The sequence below is a fragment of the Phragmites australis genome, chromosome 3, assembly GCF_958298935.1.
Source record: "Phragmites australis chromosome 3, lpPhrAust1.1, whole genome shotgun sequence".
NCBI classification, from domain to species: domain Eukaryota; kingdom Viridiplantae; phylum Streptophyta; class Magnoliopsida; order Poales; family Poaceae; genus Phragmites; species Phragmites australis.
The window spans coordinates 7,644,150-7,654,570 of NC_084923.1; positions in this window are offsets into that span (position 1 = coordinate 7,644,150).

Genomic DNA, 10,421 nt, shown 5'->3' on the forward strand with positions numbered 1-10,421 from the left:
TAAAATGCAAGCCTACAAAGCTTCATATATAGATCACAAAGCACTTGCAAGAACTAGAGATGTCAAAGTACTATGAGAAGTAAACAATATAACTCAAAGGCGCACAAAGTCTCGAAGTGAGTTCATGTCACAAGCACCGGGAGTGAAGCAAGTTTTGATCATATTGTTCAATTATCTAAAAGATGTCACCACAAAAGCATCTATAGTTTCATGATCAGTGCAAAGATTAGAGAAACTAGTGTTATGTCAAGATCAACCCGACGGGCTATGCAAACACCCACATATCAATCCAAGCCTTAGTTTGACAATATGAAATAGAACATTCTTAGCACATTAAAAAAAATCACAAGTTAACTTTCTCATTTGATCATTTAACTATCCTCAAGTGAGTTTTAAGCAACCATGGGTTTACTTCTTTGGCAAACCACATGAAGCCTTAAACCACCGTATTGGATTCAATTTTAGTTCAAAACTTGATCATTCATTTTATTAACTCAACATAGAATTCAAGATATGCAATTTTTCACAAAGCCAAAACAAGTTGTGACTTTGCGACACGAAAGAGCATATGCTCTCCCAAGGGTTAATCATGGGCTAAATATTTACATAGACAAAGGTCAAAGACTCCTAATCCGTTGAACTAAACAAAGCGGTCTAGCACGAGCTTTTCACAGAACTAGCCCTAATTTAAGCACTGATTAAGCTAAAGCATATACTCAAGGGTGACAAGAGATTATGTTCGTATTTCAAGTTCATTCTTTAGAAAAGACAAGTTTGCTCAACAGATTTTATGCCATGTGTTCAATAAGAGCCTAAGCTTGCACAAATTGTTATACATCCACTACACTTAGCACAAATTCACAACTAGTACAAGAAAGTGCAAAGAACATATAAGTGAAGCTTGCTAATATGATTATATTACAAAATGTATGCAATGCAAATGCAATAAAAGTAAGATAGAGTATGTATAAAGGCAACTCTCCCTCACACAATGCTATAGGGATGACACATACCAAGATCTCCCCTCAAAACGGCAAACCTTGTTGCATCTAGAGGCTTGGTAAAGATATCGGCTAGCTAGTGTTGGGTATCTATGTAGCTCAACTCAATGTCTCCCTTCTCATTATGGTCTCTCAGGAAGCGAAATCTCACATTTATGTGTTTGGTTCTGCAGTGTTGAACTGGGTTATTGGCTAAGCTTATAGCACTGGTGTTGTCACACAAAAGTGGCACACTCTTGAAATCTAACCCAAAATCCGTCAAGGTAGCAACCATCCACAAAATTTGTGAGCAACAGCTAGCAGCAGCTACATATTCAGCTTCAGCAGTAGACTGCTTGCGAGAAGACCAACACACAAGAGAAGTACCCAAGAAATGACAAGTACCAGAGGTACTCTTTCTGTCAATTCTACAGCCAGCAAAATCCATATCCGAAAAACCTCGAAGAGAAAGCGAAGAGGAAGCAGAAAACCAAAGCCCAAACTCGAGAGTGTGCTTGAGATACCTTAGAATGCGCTTCACCGCTTAGCGGTGAGACATCCTTGGTGAAGCTTAGAAGCGAGCACACAAGTAGACGGCGAAGTGGATGTCGGATCTTGTCGCCGTCAGGTACAGAAGGGAGCCGATCATGCTCATGTACTCCCGCTGGTCCCCCTCCTCGCCATCTTCATCCGGATCAAGCACGATCGAGTTAGCCATCAGTGATGCCAATGGCTTTGCATCGCTCATGTTGAACTTCTTCAGCAAATCCTTGGTGTACTTCGTCTAATGGATGAATGTATCTTGCTTGCATTGCTTGATTTGCAGCCCAAGGAAGAAGTTGAGCTTGCCCATCATCGACATCTCGAATTGCCTGCTCATAGTTTCTGCAAACTTGGCCACAAGTGCATAAGAAGAGCCACCAAAAATGATTTCATCCACGTAAATCTGAACAAGTAAGAAATCATTGCCATACCTAAGAGTGAACAAAGTTTTATCACCTGACCTTATCACATACCCATGCCCTAGCAAGAAAGACCTAAGCCTATCACACCAAGCCCTAGGTGCCTGATTAAGCTCATACAAAACTTTCTGAAGCTTGTATACTCTATGTGGGTATTTGGGGTGCTCAAAGCCTGGGGGTTGCTTGACAAAGACCTGTTCCTCTATGAAGCCATTTAGGAAAGCACTCTTAACATCCATTTGATACAACTTAAAACCTCGGGATGCCGTAAATGCAAGAAGGATTCTAATGGCTTCTAGTTTAGCTACTGGTGCAAAGGTTTCTCCAAAGTCTATCCCCTCTACTTGAGTAAAACCCTGAGCCACTAGTCTAGCCTTGTTTCTCACTACAGACCCATCATCCCCCTGTTTGGTTTTGAAAACCCATTTGATGCCTATGGTGTGAACATTAGAGGATGGCTCTACAAAGGCGCAGACTTGGTTTCTCTCAAAGTTTTCAGGCTCTTCATGCATGGCATTGACCCAACTCGAATTAGATAAAGCATGTCCAACATCATGGGGCTCAAAAGAAGCAACGAATGCAGAATCAATAAAATGAGCATGAGAAGCAGACTTGGACCTCGTTACCCTCTTCTCAAGATCTCCAATCATCATGTGTGGAGGGTGTTGCCACTGAATGTGTTGAGGGGCCTCACGCCTAGAGGTGAACTCCCCCTCAACCTGTGCGGGTGCAGGCTTGAGAGCAGCCGAAGTGGAAGTATAGGCTGCAGGACCCTCTGCTGGAGTAGAAGAAGTAGGAGCAAGCTCTTAAGCAGGTGTGGTCGAGGGAAGTAGTGGATCATCCTTGTCATCACCGAAAGCTGGAAGATCGCTATCTATAAAGATGCTCTCGCTCAACTCCTAATCACCTGCATACTCAAAGACAGAACTAGCACAGGGGGTTGATTCATCAAAAGTCACATAACAGGATTCCATGATGGTGTTAGTGTCAAGATTATAAACCCTGTAAGAATGACCATGAAGAGAATACCATAAGAAAATACCATCGGAAGAACGCAACTCGAACTTGTCAAGATTGTCACGCTTTAGGATGAAGCAACGACAACCAAAAACTCTCAAATATGAAACCTTCGGCTTCCTCCCAAAGTGCAACTCATAAGAAGTCAAATTTAAGATCGATCGCAAGAAAATCCGATTAGAGATGTAGCACGCTGTGCTAATGGCCTCAGTCCAAAACTTTCTAGAAGTCCTATGCTCATCGAGCATCGTCATAGCCATCTCCACCAAAGTCCTGTTCTTTCTCTCAACCACCCCATTCCGCTGAGGAACGCGTGGGGCAGAAAATTGATGTTCAATGCCATGTTCAAGGCAGAAAGCATCAAAGAGATAGTTCTTGAACTCAGTGCCATTATCACTGCGAATTGCTTTCAATGCACCAGGAAGTTCTGTGAACAATCTCAAAGCTAAGCTCCGAAAGTGTGAAAACACTTCATCCTTTCTTACAAGAAAGAAGACCCAAGAGTAGCGAGAGAAATCATCAACAATGACAAGAACATACCATTTCCCACCCGCCGAACGAACCCGAGAAGGACCAACAGTGTCCATATAGAGAAGTTCTCCCGGTTGTTCAGTCATCACCAGATTGACTTGTGGGTGAGGAGTGGCAACCATCTTGCCATGCCGACAAGGAGCACACACAAGGTTCTTCTCAAACTTGAGCTTGGGCAATCCTCGGATCAAACCTAGGGCACTCAAATGAGTAAGCAAATCAAAGCTCATATGTCTAGTCTCCTATGCCACATCCAAAGCTCAGAAGAAGGTTGAGCAAGTAAACACAAGAAGAACTAGAAGACTCAGAAAAATTAACTCCAAAAACTCTCCCAACTCGAGAAATCATGCAAATCAAAACACCAGAAGAATCAAGAACTCGAGAAGTATTGTGTTTGAAACGCACTTCCAAGTCCTCATCTAGCAACTGAGATACAGAGAAAAGATTGTATCCCAGATGCTCCACCAAAGCCACATCTTTGAGAGTGAAACTCTCATTCACCCTTATCATACCTTTGGCTTTCACCCTTCCTTTCCGATCATCCCCGAATGTGATGTACTCGTGTCGCTTCACAGGGGTGAGGCTGGAGAACCATGATGAATCTTCGGTCATGTGGCGCGAACAACCGGAGTCGATGAGCCACTTGTTCTCCCGGCCTCCGCCTGCCACCTCAGAGTGATCTAGCTCGGGGTCGCTGTCGTCATTGTGGTCGTCTGCCATGAAGCAGAGGCCAGTGAAGTTCTTGGCCTTCTTCTTGTTCTTTGCTTGCTGTTCATCCTCCTCCGAGCTATCCTCCTCGCTAGAAGAAGTGTCGATGTCGCTGAGAGCCACCACGAACACCCTAGAAGCCGCTTTGGCCGTCTTCTTGGCCATCTTGTCACGGTTCTTCTTGTAGAAGGGCTTATTGTTCTTTTTCTTGTGCTTGTTGTAGTCGTGGTCACCGTCCTCCCTCTTCTTGAGCTTGAGGCAATCCGCCTTGAAGTGGGTAGTGTCACCACACTCAAAGCAGGCACGAGAACCACCCCTCCTCTGGTCTCGGCGGTTGTTGTAGAAGCGGGTGAACTTCTTCACAATCAGCGCAAGGTCCTCATCATCCAACGCGTCCACCTTCTCCTCTGTAACAGAAACCAAGGAAGACAAAGCAAATCCACTCGATGAAGTGTTAGCACAAGAAAATCCAGTTACAGACTGATTGCCACCACCAGATCCAGAAACCAAAGCCATATTCTGAGACAGGGGGTTTCCGAGACCGATTTGAGCCGCCTTGGCTATCTCGGTGGACTTGAGCTTGCTGAAGAGCTCATCACAAGTCAACGTGTCGTAACTTGGAGACTCTTCAATGCTCGAGATCTTCACTTCCCATATGCTATGATTAAGAGTATAGAGAAGCTTGATCGCTCTCTTATGGTCAGAATAGGGTAAAACACCAGTTGATCGAGATTGTTAATAATCCCATCAAAGCGAGCAAACATCGCATCCAAAGACTCTCTGGGGCCTTGCACAAACATTTGGTATTCTTGGTTGTATGTGCTTTGGCGTTTGACCTTAATCTGATTAGTGCCTTCATAAAAGACACTTAGAGTATACCAGATCTCCCAGGCTGTACGGAGGTGCTGAACCCTGTCAAACTCATTCCGACTCAGGCTTGTGAACAAAATATTCCTGACCTTATTGTTGGCCTCATACTGTTCGATTTGAACCTGAGTCGTGTGAGCAGCAGGTATCTTATAGTTGGAATCAACTATTTCCCATATTGCACTTCCTTGGCTTAGAAGATAAGCCTTCATGCGCACCTTCCAGTACGAAAAATCACGGCCATCAAACAGGAGAATCTTCCCACTTCTCTCCATGTCACCTACGGATCACAAAGCCGGTTAAGGTCAACAAGTGATCAAACTGGCTCTGATACCAATTGTACGAACAAGAATGGCGACTAGAGTGGGGTGAATAGGCACCTCAACAAAATTCTTTCGAAATAGATGGCATTTTCCTATTTCTCACCCAACACACTTCAAAACGCTCAAGCGGAAGCAAAAGAATTAGATAGACAAAGCAAGAAGACTAGTTCCATGGCAACATGACTCCACGGATGGAATATGAACCATATATTCCATTCAAGATCATTCCATATATCTTTGTGCACAAAAACTCGTAACTTTCAAAGAAACTAGAGAAGATGGACACCGGACAAGGTTATCCTCCAAGATGATAGTCTAGTGGCAAGGGGACCCAAGACCCACTCAAATACATGAGTATGTGAGTGTTCAAGCCACTAGCATCAAGAAAAACAATCCTGTAAAAGTGAAAAACTGCAGCTTAAAGAAAAGATCACCAGACAAAGAACCTCTCCAAGTTGATGATTTAGAGGCAATGATACTCAAGACCCATGAGCATACACTCGTATGTCAGTTTTTATGCCTCTAGCAACAAGAAGAATGGTCTCACAAGGTGCTAAAATTTCAGCCCAAAAACCAAAACGAAAATCAAAACCGAAAACCGAAAAACTTGCAAACTTTCAAGGGAACCAATAGAGGGAAACTAGAAGGAGGGGAATTCAAGCATATACAAAAACATAAATTTAATTACTCAAAGAGGTCAGTCCTATTTTAAACGGATTACAAAGATTTATCTCTCAAAACTCTCACATATTATATACGCTAAGCACTCATCCTTCTTTCCTCTAAAATCTTAACTTTAAGGCTCTCAAATGGGTGACATAAGGGGGCTCAAGTGGCTAGTTCCAAGCACTCTCTAGCCCTACCACTCTATTTATAGGCCTAGAAATTTTGGCCCTTAAGTTTTCTATTTTTTTCCAAAATACTCATCTCTTGTAGTGCACTCCTACCTACCACTGAGGGCATTTTGATCCATTTTCTTCTCCATTCATCGGACCGTCGCGGCGCCTTCACGACTTAGCTTCGCGATGGTACAACATACTCCTTCAGTTCTCCCACGGTTTTAAGGTTAAACCGCGAAACCGTATGCACGCTTCTCAAAGCATGACTCACCGTCTTGCATCCATCATCTGCACACCATGAGACAAGCAAACACATATCTCCAACTCTAATTCCAATTAATCCGTAATCATTGTGCTCAAATGAAATCTCAAATCAATTCAAATCACATCAATGCTAATGCAAAACCGAATATCATCAAACCAAATAAATAATAACACCAATCATAAAAAAATTAAGACACATTTTAACTTAATTTCTCGTAAACCTTACATACTCACAAACTAAGCTAATCTTATTAACCATGTTAACATTAATTACCAATACACGTCATTGATCTTTCAGCATGCACTTCTCCCACTCCTACCGTTTACATGCCCAGGCCAGATCGCTAAGGTCCAATGCTCCGCCGTGACTTTCCAATGTTTTGCTGGCTCACGTGCTGCCTCGATCCGGTTGTAACCGGATGTACGATTCAGTGTAGTATAGCAAGGTTCATTGTGCTGGTGCCAAGTTTTCCTTAGAGAACACCATTATTCAGTTGGCGTGCAAGACGAGGCAAGTAATATTATCGGTTTTGATTTAAGGATAAAGAGCAAAGATCAAAGAACATTTATGCACGCGGTACCGTAGTCACCTTTATACAGCTTGTACTGCCAATCTGTCATTCAAGTCCAACCTCAGTGTGACAGACTGACCTAGGATCCAATTTTAGTTTTTTACTCGATTTGGGCCTTGTTTAGTTTGTGCCGAAACAGCTATAAATTTGGTTAAACTGGATAAAATGGCAATCACATTTGCATAGTTGTCAAAATTCTGGCATGAATATAATATGCTCTTTGGCACTCTGTTATCCCATGCTTTACTCGCCAATTCGTGATCAAATCGTGGGCACCAGGACAAAACTTGACAGAATTTTTGGCCAATCTTATTAATTAGATATTTTGATTTTAGTTGGATTATCTACACCTGACGTAGTGGGCAAGGTATAATACACAGTCAAGACAAATATATTTTGATTTTAGTTGGATTGCCTACACATGACACACGATTTTGGCAGTCGATCAAAACGCATATGAATCAAATCAATATATGTATATGATTCTAGTACATGTTTGGAGTATAAATAATTTTTCCTTCCACTAACATATTTTTTATCTCTTCTTCTAATTTTATACATTTTGTAACTAAATTATACTAACCTTATAAAAAAGTTCAAGGTTACCATGACAAAATATTATGACGAGGCTAGCCACGCTATTAGCGTGTGCCACCTTACTGACTCTACTGTATCTATGGTATCTATTTTCTTCCATCTCGGTCATGTTGGGACCGATTTTTTAATGTAATTATTCGGACATATTTAGGCTCAAATAATTGATTTATTTTAAATATAAACTAAATCTTAAAACAATCATGAAGCAATCCTCGTACTCATCCAAACATGGGGTAAAGATGGCAAGTGCAAGTTATTTTTGCTTGGCCCAAAAGGTTATAAATTACATGCACTGTTGTATCCTCATATGTATGCGACTGTAGAGTCCATACACTACTGCAGAATCTCCATCAGTGGTGGGTTTTGAAGCGTCATTGATTACTCAGCACTGATAATCACTGACTATCAGTGCCGTATATAGAACCGACATTAAAAATTAGTATCAGTGCCGGTTCGTGGATTCAACTGACACTGGCAATACACCTATCAGTGCCGGTTGATATTACTAACTGACACTAATATGTGGAGTATCAGTGCTGGTTTGTTTTACTAACCGGTAGTGATAGGTGTTTCTCGTCTTTTTCAAAATTTGGCGGTTGCCGCCAATACTGTGCCTATTTTCAAATTTTAGCCGTTACCATGAATAGTGCATGATATATTTATAGACATGCACATATAATTTTAATTCACGAGACGTCAAGTTTCATCGTAGCATATATACACAAGCACATATAAATTTCAGTCATAAAACATCAAGTCTAATCATATTATGTATACACCGCATACATGTCAAGTTTCATTACAACAACAATAAAGAGTTTAGGATTTCTTACTAATCGAAGGATATGAACTCTGCATTTTCTTGTTGGATGAAGGTAACAAGAGAGACTAGCCAACTTTATAGTACTCGCCGATTGGACTGATGAATTGGTCATTGATGAACCCGACAAGTTGTTCTTGAAGTGTGTTAATTTTAATAGGCAAGAGTCGATCTATGCACAACTTGAGGAGTTATAATTTCAAGAATTGAAGAAATAAATTGTTATGAACAGATATCAAACCTGAAAATTAGTCATCAATATGTATGCCACCTACCTCAGCATAGGCCACTTGGAGCAATGTGTCTCTCGTGAATCTGTGCATGAATTCCATTACGTAAAAAACATATAAATTGTTGCCCGGGTCTTTCTTCCTATAAGGAAAGTCGTATCGGACTATCCATTCTTTCGTGTGTGGCTGGTGTCTAATACTCTTCTTGATGTATCTCGTGTACACTCTGTATGTGTGTGATTATTACCATAAGTTGACTTAAATTCAGTCAAATCAAATATTACAAGAGAAATAATGAAATGATCGAGTTTACCTTTGTAGCAAGTCAATGACGGGTTGGTAGGTTTTTTTTTATTGTTTTGTGAGACGAAGATAACGATCTTGCTAATGTCTGGCTAGATGACAAGAAGAATCCAGTGATAACTGCACATAGGTCACCATATGTTAGTTGATCCTAATTTCTAACGATGTATTGCTCAAAAAGAGTAGAACAATCATGAAGGGAAACATACCCAAAGTGGTAGGCTCAATAGGTGTGGCCATCTTCAAGAAAAACTTCTACGTTTCTGTATGGATTGGTATTTTCTTCTCAGACTCTGGCTTTTGCAAGAATTTCTTGACACTGACATCCACTATCACTCTGGTTTCCTCTGCAGTTTGTTCATAAGGTAACTTCTTAGGTATTGCCACCTTCTGAGATGGCCTTTGCTTCTAGGATGAAGTCAATTTCTGAGATGAACTCAAATTCTTAGATTGTGCACGTGATGTCGACTTCCGAGGGGGAGAAGTTGGCTCTCTTGGTGACGGTGGTGGTGACTTTTGAGGGGGGGGGGGGGGAGTTGGCTCTCTTGGTGATAGTGGTGACGACTTCCGAGAGGGAGTTGGCTCTCTTGGTAGTAAAGGTGGAGAGTTCCGTGGGGCAGGAGTTGGAGATCTTCTTGGTGACAATGGCAGTTGCAGTGATCGTGGAGGAGTTGGGGATTTTCTATGTGGTGGGTTCGATTCTACATCAGACGACTCGTTTGTCTCTTCTTCAAACACTATGTATCGCTTGTTTCACATAACAAAACCACCTACGTTTGATCCGAGCCTCTTGGAACCCATCTCTCTAGGGTAATCCATGTCAATCTTACGGTACGACCTTCGTACGGAGTCAACATGGACCTTGGCATATCCCTGCGATATCGGGATATCGTTGAAGAGAGCCCCTTCCACACATTGGTTGACCTGCTCCATAGCCACCGTGGTGGTAATGTTCAAGGTGGGCATGATAAGCTTGCACACTTTGCTTTCTGTGATGTCGTCCATAGGGTAACAGGTCAATTCTTCTTCTGGAAACCCCACGGACGCACAACTGCTACGATGACCACAAGGGCTCAAAACATTATCTTCGTCTTGATACTGCATGTTTCCTTGCTGAAATGCTTCTTTGATTTTGGCGTCTGTCATATATCACTCTTGTACAAGTTCTTGCCGTACTAAAGCCAACAACTCTTCCAATTCTTCTCTTCTTCTCTTTCGACTCCTATAACTTTTGGCAGCTTCTGAGAATCCCTCTTTCCAAGGCGCCACACCCTTACCTCTGGTGCGACTTGGATGCTCCTTGGTTCAGAGTGCCAAGGTTAGCTGGTCTTTCTCTTTTTCTGGCTTAAAAGAGCCTTGAGAAGACTAGGTGTAGGTATCAGCAATTTTTTGAGTCACTTCTTGTTCT